A 13913-nucleotide genomic window follows, 5' to 3' on the forward strand; every position below is an offset into this window, starting at 1 on the left:
AAAACAAGGAAAAAAATAGCTGGCATGCTCATAGTTATAGTGATCTGACAGGGAAGTTGTTTATTTGGTTACAGATATAGAATTTTAAAATAAAGAACCATTTAGTACTTAAATTGAAGGAAACATTGAAAAATAAAAGCAAAACAATTACATTTCCTCAAATTTTCCCAAAAGATTTAAGATAAAACTTTCAAATCCCTAATGTACTGATAACTAACAAGATGACCTGAATTTAATGCATGTTTCTCAAATGAACTTTAGAGTTTAAATACTGCTTTTAAAAATATTTGACCCCATGTATTGAATTTAATTACTTGCAATACTTGTTTTAATGCATATTGTCACTTGGGAGAACTGAGAATGCATATTGTTAATATGAATTAATCTTGATTTTAATAGCAACTGACAAGTGATCTCCAAAATGCTAAACACTTGTCACCACTTCCTACAGTAAATAAAAGATTATAATATATTCATTAATGGAGAGTGTATTTGTGATAGAAGTAGGCAAACTTTGATGCTACGTTTAGTTCAGTTTATTTAAACATCACCATTTCCATGGTTGTTGCTTTTTTCAAAGGTCTGGCCAGGATGGAAATAGTTTTATTCACCTGCTATTAATATAGATTAAGCTAGCCTTTCCCAATAAGTAGTCCTGGAGATGATTAAGATTACAGACTTCATCATTCCCAGAATCATGGTCAATGAGTTGAAGTGATTAGGGTTGTAGTTCAAATTATTTAGAGAAATGCTGGGTTTTTAAATGTCTACTGAATAATATGATCGGTTCATTGAAACTTAGGTAGCTCAACGGTGATCTGATTTCAATCCTTGTCAGTAAATATGTATGATCTCTTCACAGTTAGGGGTGCAAACTTCCTTTGGGGATTGAGAAAGGACTTTGAAACAAATCCTCATGTCATCATTCAAGCCTGAAGGAGACAGTCTAAACAAATTTATTCAAACATCTGTGATTTCCTATTTAGTCATTTTTAAAGTTTTTTTTAAAAAAACCACCCAATCACCCTATCAAGGAAACAAAGCTGTGCCACCTGATGGAGTATATTTTGGATACCAACCTTTGTGAGATTGTAGCCTCTGTAAATTTAGTGAGAAATCAGCTATAGTCCTAATTCTATAGCACCCATCAGGCATTCCAGGGTAAGCATTCTGATCATTCTTAGTTCTGCAGAACAACCAAATCTTTATTGATTTCCACACTATTAAGGAAGAAGATGTTTTTATCTGGGGATTGGTAGAATGATCAGAAAATCTGGCTGGAAGAAGAAGACCAAAGGACTTAAGGGTAATTTTGGATTTTGAGGCCTCTTTGTCTGATTACACTCTGTGTGTGTGTGTGTGTGTGTGTGTGTGTGTGTGTGTGTGTGTGTGTGTGTATTAGGTCACTGAATGGCCTTTGATAGATGTGAAATGCAGCTATCCCTAAGCGGTGTAAAAAGAGCAAGGCTCTCCAAATCCACTACCTTTCAGCATGGTCTCCCCCACAAATGGAGGTGACTAAATGAAATTAGAGCTACTATTTCATTGCCTGACCTCCATGGACATCTATGCATAAAGCTCTGTCACCTCTCATGTATCTTTGTCCAGATTTAGGATTAAACTTTAAAGCAACACATTCATATTTTACTGAACATAATGTGCCAAATGAAATTTTAATCCACTAAAGATACAGGTTATATTCTTTGGAAATCCTACATTTGTTTTGCAGGAAGTTTGGTTACAACTACTTTATGTCTATTTTTTTTAAAAAATCAGAATGTAACTGACAGATACCTTCCACTTTTTATAGCAATGAAGACATAGCAATAGCAATAGCAGTTAGACTTATATACCGCTTCATAGGGCTTTCAGCCCTCTCTAAGCGGTTTACAGAGTCAGCATATTGCCCCCAACAACAATCCGGGTCCTCATTTTACCCACCTCGGAAGGATGGAAGGCTGAGTCAACCCTGGGCCGGTGAGATTTGAACAGTCGAACTGCAGAACTGCAGTCAGCTGAAGTAGCCTGCAGTGCTTCATTTAACCACTCGACATATTGGTTAACACCTCCATTTTATCTAGTGCATAGAAAAGTTAGATCCTACCGCTTCTATGTGCTTTCCCAGTGAAGGAACCTGACCAAAGAACTTACTCACTTTCTTTGTCCTATACTAAAAATTCTCCCGGGACAATCTAATTATCAATTCCATCAGGAGACCAGATAAGGAAATCAACTCCCAGGCTACCTTTATTGAAATTAGGCATAATAACATAATCTTGCAAGTCTCATTGTGCTGGATCTCACTCCTCCCAGCTCCCTCTTATACCCCAGAGAATCAAGGAGCTGTTTGCCGGAGTTGCTTCGAAATATTACTCTTATTTCTCAGGGTTTAAAGTTTTTCAGCCCGTTTTTCCTAGATAACGGTTCTTTCATATTTCCGACAATGTTATCTTCTGTACCCTGCACAATGCATACTACAGATTTTATACTGGGGCTTCTAGCGCAGGCAGTGAAATGAAGCCAAGCGGCATCGCGGAGTTTTGATTTATGTGCTGGCTCTAAAGAACAATTTTTGGATCAGGACCCTGGACAGAGCACAGCCTCGGACGCTCTAACTTAGCGTGGAAAACAAACGTTCTCATCTTGAAAAGTTTCTTTTTAAGTTTTTGGTTTTTTCCCCTCGCGTCCTCACGTATACAAACACACAAATGCGCAGTAAGGAGAAGGCGTGAGTGAAGGAAATGCTTCTGCCCAACCCGACGCTAGGGGTTTATTTCCGTTTGAGGTGAAATTCTGCCATTAAACTGTTACTAGTTTCTCCGAGAAAGCCCTATTAGGCTTCCAGAGGGTGGATTTACTTCAAGCCAAGTGTCATCTGATAGAAAACTAATTTATACAACAGATGACAGAGGAAGATAAGAAGCCTGGCTTGCATGTCTCTTCTGTTCTTTCTACTCTGAAATAGAAAGAAGGACTGAGACAACCTGTTCAGTTTTTCTCTTGAGTACCAAGGAGATCTAGAATCTCTAGATTTTGGCAAGTACAACTTGAATTCAGGTCCGAGCTGAGCACTTTGCTCTCAGCCCCATTCTTCCAGTAGCAAAGACAGTAGAAGGAGTAAAAGGGACTACTACTCCCTCCCAACACTGATTCTCATCAGGATAATGTCAGTGACATGAACAACAAATAAGCTGAGTCGTCGATCCTTTTCCAGATGCTGAAGTTCATTTATCTTTCCCCAGATGATGCTTCTAGCCCAAAGAGCTGTTCCTACACTTGGCCTCCATGGAGGCAGGAGAATGTTGTTGAGCCTGCCTGGAGCTAGAGATTGGGAAGAAGGGAAAACAAGGGCAGGTTCAACTTTTCTCCTGCAATGTCAAATTTGCACATAATAATAAGATACAGTTTGTTTCATCTAGTCCCCTGAATGTGTCGCAATGACACAATCACTATAAAGATGTCATGCCAGAATCAAACTACTTACTGCATTTTAGCATGAAATGTGAATTTGTTCTGGAAATCCATGAGGTAGGAAATCAGGAAGCCAAGAAATTGGAAAGTGAATTTGTAAGATTTCCCAGTGGTTGGAAAACACTGTTCTACCCAGGACTTTGCCTCTGCCAACAGCTTCAAATGTATCTCCAGATGTCTACCTCCATAGGTCCTATAGATGGAACATTATATAAGAGTAGCAGCCCACTCTTAACTTGGATTTAGTTCCATTGTGTTCAGAGCCTGCTTGCTAGGCAGGTATCCTGCAATTCTATCTATATTTATTGGCAAGTAAGTGTCACTGACTGATTGTGTATGTGTGTGGGGGGACTTATGAAGAAACATGCAGCACCCCTCTGACAGAGGTAAACCAATGCACTTTTACTTGCAAATTCTCTTAGAATTGGGACCATGAAATATGAGTTATTTCCATGCAGAAAACCATAATAAAATAGCCAATTTTTCTTGCACACCCAGGTAACCAATTTCTTGAAGAGACTGCTGCAGCTTCTTTTGGGAGAACAGGGATACATGTATGCCCTTAAACTCAGCCGTTCAGTTTTAGGAAATACAATTATAATGTAACAAATTTTATAGTCCATGTTTGCCACATCCATTTTTCAGTACTGTAAATGTCCATTCATCTCTGCCAGGCTCCCTTAGAATTAGTTGTTTTGCTGCTGAAACCTGCTGTCCTTCCTTTCCAAGAACAGAGCAGTGAGAGTGAAGCTATCTTTGGCAATTACTTGCTAGTTGTTCCCTGGCCACAGAATATACCTTTTTTCCGAAGTTAAGTCAAGTCACGAAATCAAACTTAAAGCATGGAACAATCAATGAAGCTTTTTGCAATCGGTGGCGCCTTGTGCTTCCTGGCACTAAAAGAAATGCAAGAAATCGAAATGTAATTACTTGAAAGAAATCCAGAAATCCCACTGCATAATTTATCCAGGAGTTCTTGGGAGAGCTTGTCTTGAATGTGTGCATTTAAACTTACTGCCTTTTGGCTACCTATTTGCTCACTTCTGTCTTTCCCCTCACCCTTAGCTGATTCAGCTCTTACATGTGTACACTGTTGGTTATTGGATCATTCTAAATTCCCTTTCTGTAAACTAAACAGGGAAGTTGGACTTCAAGAAACCTGATTAATTGACAAAAATCATAATTCTTTGCCAGGGTCTTCCAAAATGAGTTCAATAGGAATGTAATTCCCAGGTAAATGACAATTCTACAGATGCTTCAGAATCCCACTTGGTGGGAAACGTGATGGGACATACTTCACAGGTTTCTGTGAAAAAGTTAGCCTGCTTTTTGATGGGACCTCTACATCTTGAATTTGACTGGGATTCCCCATATCAGTTCAGAAACTTTAAAAGGGTCATGTGGCCTTTTATTTTCTGCTTACTGGAAAATTTCAGACGTGGAGGAAAGGAGGAGAGAGAGAAAAATAATAATATAAAGAGATCAGTTTAGAGAATGATTGCCATTGATCAGATAATAGACCAATTTGATGCATAAGACAGCCATCTAATGAAATGCAATGCATTCTTCCTTGGAAGAAATGGAGTTCTAACTATTTTTTGTACTAAACTGAGAAAACACAGATAGTCATCTGAATAATTTCTGTTCCTTTCCTGAATTCATGATTTCTTTGGGGTTAAGGGTGAGAACTACAGGTCTTGTTGGACAATAGTCAGCAGAAACTTGCTGGGTTTATGTTTTTTGGCAATTGACTGAAATTGCTAAGCAGGATATTTGAATAGGAAGTGTGTCAAGGAAGCTTAATCTGTTCAATTCAGTTTGGTGCTGCTTTGTAATGCTTTAGGAGCTGTTGCTCCAAGTCAGACACAAACTGTATACTACTCAAAGTGTATTTGCACAGAATTTGAAGTAATGTTATCAAAGGAGAAAAAAAATACATAAGGGGAACTCCCTAGAAACCCAACTGTATTTCAATTTAGCTCCACAATAGTGAAAATACATTTTTTTAAAAAAATAAGGGGGTCTAACAAAACAATTAATAATTAAAAAATAATTACTGAGTGTCCTTAGTATTCATAACCATTCAATACCTTAGACAAAGAAAATGGAACACAGTTAACGTGAAAAGGATGTGAGCAAACTGCAGATTAGGAATCTAGCGGAGTAACAGTTATTGCCTTGGTGTACAAGATTGGACAAAATAAATATATGAAAAACACAAGGAATTTTTTTATGTTGGATTTATTTCTGTTGGTTCCCATCTTACAATCTCCCACACCAATAGGTGCTCAGCAATATAGGGCATAGGGCATAAGTTGTTCCATTTCTGATAACTCTTCATTCAGAATGATTCATTAGCACACCCTTTCAAAACACATTACAACAGAATGAAATACTTTTATTTGTCAGATATGAAGAGAGATTACACTCGTGTTTATTCAGATGCATTGTTGGCTGAATTTAACTAGATTATGAATGTGTTGAATGTAAGATGTTGTGTAGTGTTTATGGCCAACCTAAAAGGTGAGAAGACAAAGTCCACAGGAAGAATAGCTTTCTTGAAGCTAGCAATTTTTCTTAACTAGGATGTGAAGTATGTTTTGTAAGAAATTTTTCAGATGTAGTTAATTTCTCCACAAGTAATCAAGAATATTTTCATAGTATTACAGAGTAATCAGTGAAATAGCATCAAATGTATCCTGTTTGTTTGTTTTGACACAACAGTGACTGGAAACTGTAGAAGATGCTGTGCTGGTAATGGGGAAATAATAATAGAGTCTTTCCCAGCTACTAAGTACTTCAGTCAGTCACTACAAAAAAATACTGGCATAAATTTGCTATCCTCAGTGTCAATCAGTAACCTGTCTCTATTATGTCTGTTCTAAATCACTAGTGAATACCGCTGTCCTGATCTGTGAGCACATAACTCATTATAAACAAGGTGAGCAGTTTTCTTTCTGGCTTTCTGCCCAAAAAATGGCTGGCTAGGGGGCAGAGGGCATGCATGCATCTCATTGCAGTCCAAAACATATCTCTGATCATACCGGAGCTGATCTTGTTTCCAAGATAATGATCGACAAAATGTTACAGATTTTGTATGCAGTATCTTGAAGCTGTGGTGATAAATTTAAAGAGAAAAAAACACACTGCTTTAAAACATTTCAAAACTTTAAAACCAGTACACTTAATGATGACTGGCAGCTGTTTCACACGTGGGCTGAAGAGGGGGAAGGAATGGGGGGGAAACAAACAATTTCAGTTTATATTCTTTTCGAAGTTTTCCAACCCCTCCCCCCAAAAAAGGTTAGGCCATTTGGAAGTCCCAAACTGTTATTTATGGTCAACTGTAAGGTAGCAATCAACTAGTTGTTTCCCAGAGTTAGATCAGAGGAAGGGCTGTCTTCATCAGAACTTGGTGTTTCAACAACCTGTGCAGGGGTGAAATTCAGCAGATTCTGACAGGCTCTGGAGAACTGGTAGCGGAAATTTTGAGTAGTTCAGAGAACCAGCAAATACCACCTCTGGCTAGCCCCAGAGTGGGGTGGGAGTGGAGTTTTTGCAATATCCTTTCTCCAGCAGTGGGGAAGGAATGGGGATTGTTTCAGTATCCTTCCCCCAGGAGTGGGGAGGGAATGGGGAATTTTGCAGTATCCTTCCCCTGAAGTGGGGTGGGAATGGAGATTTTGCAGTATCCTTCCCCCAGGATTGGGGAGGGAATGTGGAATGCTTCAATATCCTTACCTGGAGTGGAGTGGGAATGGAGATTTTGCAGTATCCTTCCCCTGCCATGCCCACCAAGCCACGTCCACATAACCGGTAGTAAAAAAAATTGAATTTCACCACTGTTCCTGTGACATTTGGGGCCTAAGATCTTTAAGCATCTTTAAGATTATTGCCATTGCTTTGAATGGTGCCTGTTAAGAAATCAATTCTTGCCTATCAGCATCCCTATTAGGACATGCTTAAAACTGTGAAACAATTTCTCATTTGCCTCCACAATACTAGAAATAGAAAATAATGAAACAGATAGTAAAGAAATTCAATTAGGATAGCTTTACTATTTAAGGGGAGATAGAGGTTTATGAGAAAGCATATCCGTCACCTATCATTTATGTCTCTTGGTAGAGCATTACATTTGCAACCCCATGTTGTTTCTTGGGGAAAAAATATCTACTCATTTTAGTAGGGCTTATTTTTAAATAGACATGTATAACATTGTGTTGGTTTCTTTATTATCAGGTTAAGAATAACCATTAAAACTTTGAAAATACAAAAATCATTTTTAAAACAATTTATAACAAAATATTATTGTTACAAAATATCAATAAATTTTTCCAATATAAGATTTGTGTTAGAGATATAAAGTGGCCTTCAAATCCAATAAAGAAATACATGTGTTTGTAATTATACTCACCATATAAACACATTATGCCAATATTTTAATTAGATTATAAATCTCCAATTCTCAACACTGTAGCAATTGTTAGCAATTCTCTCTTAACTGATTGGTAAGTAAATAGAACAGGTTTAAATTTTAGGATTCAAAATTCTATAAAGTGAATGGTAAATGTAGCCTCTTATCTTGGTGTAATCTTCAAAGCATCCAGTTTCTTGATATTCCAGTCAATTAAACTCACTTTGTTTTCCTGTTATGCATTTAATTATTTCTACTCCACATTTTTCTACTCAATCAGAAGCCTCTATGTCCAGAAACTACATACATCACCATTGAACTTCATTAATAGGGAATCATAAAAACTACAGAATGAAATATAAACATTTGTTAAGAATGAATCTGAAAAGACCAAGAAACAGAAGAAACCAAACTGGACATCAATACAGATGGTGGAAAATGCCAAAAAGAGAAGAGAAGTCAAAGCAAAAAATAGATAGGTGTCAAGAAGGGTTTATGACAACTTGCCACTGCCACCTCACTGCTGCCACATTGCCACCACCACTTCACCTCTTTCACCTTGCCCCTTCCGTTTCACCATGGGACACCTCAACCTGGCCAACTCACCATGGGCGCAATTCACAGTGAAGGCCTTCCACACTGGTTTCCAAAGCTGGCCCAGCTTAAAGGAGGCGAAAGTTCCCACCAGCCCACGCTCCTTCTCTGAATGCTTCCTTCCCTCACTTTCCAGTGCTCTCCCACATGTGAAAGGCGGGCTAAGTGGGAGTCATTGCTTACACACAGACACACAGACACATCATTCCAAGCTTGGTAATTTTTATCCACATTCGAGTTGGCAAACTGGCAGTTGCACCTGGACTTGGAGAGAAGGACCTCTGCTTCAGCATGGTCCAGTGGACCCTGACAGCTCCTGGGTGAGGAGAGGGGCAAGCAGGGTCAGTGATAAGGCAACTGGCTCCTGACAGTCATCGTGGTGAAAGCTCTTCCTGCTGAAGCATCCAGCCTGGAATAATGACTCGTAGCCCACCTGCACTCGTTCTTTGAAGGCTTCCTCTCTTTCCAGCAGCGCTACACACACTCCTCCTCCATGAAAGGCAGACTATGAGGGAATCATTGTTGCTGAGTGAGTCATCCTGTCCCTATCCCTGTTTGCCCCTCTCCCTGAACAACCAGTAACGGTTCTAAGCAAATTATGCCAACAAACCTGGGGAATGACACCTTGTCCAACAGGAAGAGATAAGTCTATTTACCAATATCAAAGAAAGGAAACACAATAGACCATGCAAAGTGTCTCTCAATATTTCACATACAAGCAAAATACTGATTAGAATCATCTAACATAAATGAGGGGGGGGACTAAATGACAAACCTGATTTTCAAAAAGACTGAAGAACATGAGATATTGTTGCTGACACATTGAGAAAAGCAAAGGAATACTTTAAAAGAGATCAATATGTGCTTCACTGACTGTAGAAAGACTTTGGATTGCATCAGCCATGCCAAGCTGTGGAATTCCCTTGGTGAAATTAGAATCTGATGATCCTCTTCTGAGGTAGTATTCAGCCAGTTCTCTCCAGTTTGGGTGACCCAGTAGTGGCGGCAGGAGCCTCCGCCCACCCACCCTGATGTAATGCGCAAGCACTGTGCATGTGCATAAGGTGGTGTGCATGAGCAGACAAGGTGTTTGCACACACATTTGTGAACCGATAGGGAAGGTAAGTGAATCCCACCCCTGGTCCTCATGTAAAATCTATACACAAAACAGGAGGCCACAACCTGAATAAAACATAGTGAAACAGACTGGTTCCAGGTCAGTTAAGGGGTAATGCAGGGCTAAATATTGTTTGTTTGTTTGTTTACTTATTTAACATATGCTGGATACATTTTGAGGGAGACTCGATTGGAAAAAGATGAACATGGTTTTAAAACTGGAGGAAGAAACATCAAGAAACAGCGCTATTCTGACAGCTGAAAGTGATCTGCAGGCTCTAATAATGAAAGTCAAGGAGCACATTGAAGTAATGGTACTATGAAGTATAAAGAAAACGAAACAAATGATAAAATATACAAATACAGTGAAGCATGATGGATAGCTTCTGCTTTTTAGCATAAACTCTCAACAGTCACAGCAGTGGAGAAATATGCAGCAGATCTAGCATTTTAGGGTCGCAATGAAGGTCTTAGAAAAGATATTCAAAGGCTGGAAAGTGTTTAAACCTACAAACATCAAAATAGAATGTGACACACTATGGAAGAAAAAGTTGTACTCTGAATCAGCAGGATTGCTAAACTTTAACACATGCCCACAAAAGTATAAGTGTGTGTGTGTGTGTGTGTGTGTGTGTGTGTGTGTGTGTGTGTGTGTGTGTGTGTGTGTAAAGGCAGTATAAAATCTATAATGTGTTTATGTTTGGGGAAAAAATCCCACCTAAACTGTAAATATAAGAAGGAAACTAGAAAAACACAAATCAGAATGACAAATTAAATTGGCTTAGATGCTGAAGATTGATCCTGCCTTTTAAACAACTCCCATATGAGCCTCTTCTTTAAAAACAGAAACATAGTCCTGTACTGATGTGCCTATTTGCATGTATAAATTGATATTTCTTTCCATGGGGCCATAACAACTCTCTCCCCAATTTTAGGATTAAGGAGCAGGGCTTTCTTTAGAAATGAGATGTGGGAACATTTCTGTAGGGATCAGTCATGGCATTTTTTTAAAAGAACACTTTGCTTATATGTCTTGACAAAATTGTCATAATACAGCAAGTATTGCTTAAAATTTAATCATTTATTCCAACCAGAAATGTTGCTGTTAGATTATAAGAACAAATCACACAACAGCCTTTATTGTATTCAGCTGAATGAAAGATGATTGAGTTTGCAGGAATATTAACATAATTAGAAAAATAAGAACATAATTTTATATATTATGGAAACTAGTCCTGCAAGAAAGATCTAAAGTTAATTATACAGCATAAGGTAATTACATCCTTTTGACAAGCAAGTACTTCAGACATCCATTTTGTTATTAGCAGGTATCTTGCTTCAATGAGCCAAGCAAAGCTATTTTGTTTATGATAAAGACTTTTCCAAACTTTATTGTAAGATTAGGTGTGCATTATTAGATTGTAAAGATAGAGCACAAGGGGCACCAAATGAGTTTGTATGAGCCACGGTGGCACAATGGTTAGAGTGCAGTACTGCAGGCTACTTCTGATGACTGCTGGTTGTCTGCAATTTGGCAGTTCGATTCTCACTGGCTCAAGGTTGACTCAGCCTTCCATCCTTCCGAGGTGGGTAAAATGAGGACCCAGATTGTTGGAGGCAATATCCTGATTCTGTAAACAGTTTAGAGAAGGCTTTAAAGCACTGTGAAGCGGTATATAAGTTTAAGTCCTATTGCTAGTGCTATGTATCCAAAGAAAAAATCTGTGGAAATATATCAATCACTAAGATGTTCTTATGCATAAGGAACCAGGTCCTTAACCAAGTTCTTACTGCTTTAAAATTCAAGCTTATGTAAGAAATTCTATATTCCATATGGACATAAATATATTTAAAACAAGGGTAACATTTCATTTAGCTCTTATTTTATATATTTTATTTTCACAATTATAAATGCTCTCAATATATTGTAATGCAGGTCCTTAAGTGTTACTTTCTAAAACAAATTCGGAACTATAAATTATATTTTAGAATAGAAAATCCCATTCATGGGTATTCTGTCCCTATTAATTTGCATATCAGACCCTTCAATCTATTCTGCCCAGCCTAGAACATCCTATGTTTGGCAATGGCCTGTAAGTAATCCACATTACAGCTGCATACTTCGTAGTATCTTCTGGTACCTAGATAAGATGGATGCAACTTGATCCCAATTGATACAGAAGGACCTGGGATCTTTCACTGTTGGGATGTTACCACCAAGGATTAATATTTTCCTAAGCAAGCTGAGCTACAAATTGTTATACTGTTACAATTTCTTCTTGCAATTATTTGGCAATGAGGATCTTAATTTTCATTTCTTCTGTACCATGAGTTGAATGCTTTTAGCCTGAACTTAATATAAAACAAAACTTATATGTTAGAGAGTAAGAAAGAGTAAGAGTAAGAAAATACTGAAATAATATTAGTTAATGTTATCTGAATAGTGAGATTCAGACTCCAAATCTGTATTCTCATGATATCAGAATGACGGGGTAAAATGAGATAGATCGGATTTGGTTGTTTTAATGTAAAGAATGTAACAACCACTATATAGCACAGACTGGTAGAAGACACATGTTGGCAGCCAAAAGCATGGTGAACATTCAACTATTTCCAAATAAAGGTAATTGGGAAATTGCTGACATTTTAAGCCAAGTCAAAATAAAAGCAAATTCCTGGGAGTCTGGCATTCTGACAATTCAACCATCAACATATACCTAGGGATAAACCCCAGTTACATACCATTTAAAAGATACAACAAAAATTTAAGGAAATAAGTATCTCAGAGCACATCCTGTCCAGTGACCAATATTCACATAAATCCAAAACAGCAGCTGATAAACAATCAAAGATGAATTAAGATCCTAATCACGGAAAAATCAAGGAAGAACCCCCCCCCCTAACCAAGACCTGAGGACAAACTACTACATCTAAATAATCAGCAGTCTTCCTTGTACTGATAATGTTACTTAGCCTAGTAATGAAACATCTATTGGAAAACAAACAAACTTAGAGAACACCAAGAATCCAATAGTTGTACAATCTCAGAAAAGAAAATTCAAAGGAAAAAAAATCAAGATTCAAGAATGCCCTGATTATGACTAATTCAATTTATACTTGTTGTTTTAACAAATATTGGGTTGCAGTTGGACAATAGCTTTGGATGTATCTGAACAAATCTGAGCATATTATGGTGTGATCTTTGATGAGAATAGTAAGACTCTACATTTAGGCAAGAAAAACCAAATGCAGAGATATAGAATAGGTGATGTGTTGGAATCCATTCCAGGTGTTTGTGTGCAGGGCAGTTTCTGCTGTCTGAAACACACATACACAGGGATACAAAAACATCGCACCAGAAACATCTTTCCGGCCTAATGGTCAGGACTCACTATGTAGCCCCATGTAACATGAACTATGTGAGCCAATTACTACCACACCTGCCCTTTCTCCCCCCTATGCCATGCAGCTTGTAACTTTCCATTCCCCGTCTCCCCTCCCTCTGCTAGGTTGTAACTTTCTATTCCCCCTTTGCCCCCCCTTGCCATGATGTGATTTTCTATTGGTTTATTTGTAGAATGCTGTGATTTTTCATTAGTTTACTTGTATCATGTGTGATTATATATGCCTTTTGATACGCTCCTTTTTGATGACGCTGTAACTAACTTTTCTAATAAAAGAGACCTTCGATGTTCATTCAAAGCTAGCTCATCCCGTGGAATTCTGTCTGGTGTTTTCCTTTTGATTAGGCGAAGATACATGAGCGGCCCTCCAGTGTGGCAACAACGCCGCAACTGGTGACCGCGACGTGATCTCGCTGACCGAGCTTGTCGCCTCATCCGTCACAAAAGGCTGATGCTGCTATGCCTGTCTCCTATTTCCCTTCTTATTTCAATCTCTTGGCAAGTGAATCTATTGATGCTCCGATGCCTGGCTCTTCCTATTTTCTTCCGGTGATCCTGGCTACCTCTATTTCATTACCCCCTACGATGCCTCTCTTAGTCTTTCCTCATCGTGATTTCATGTCTCAAGGAGTTCTTGCTACTCCCTTTCTTACTGACTCTTCTGATTTCTCTTCTGTTGCTTTGATGACATTTTCATGCCTGAGCACCTGAATTTTTTTCACAGATGTTTCACAGAGCAATTGATTTATAGGATCCGAATTGGAATGGAGAAAAATGGTTTTGTGCGTGCATGAGTGTGTGTGTGTATGTGTTTGAGTGAGCGAGGGCTCCAGTAAGGGAACTGCGCCTATTTAGGAAAGTAGGTGAATTATTGCAAACATGATTAATCGAAGATAAGTATGGGGACAGGTTGG

The sequence above is a fragment of the Thamnophis sirtalis genome, unplaced genomic scaffold (assembly GCF_051295495.1).
Source record: "Thamnophis sirtalis isolate CommonGarterSnake01/CBP01778 unplaced genomic scaffold, rThaSir2_p1.2 scaffold_10, whole genome shotgun sequence".
Taxonomy (NCBI): domain Eukaryota; kingdom Metazoa; phylum Chordata; class Lepidosauria; order Squamata; family Natricidae; genus Thamnophis; species Thamnophis sirtalis.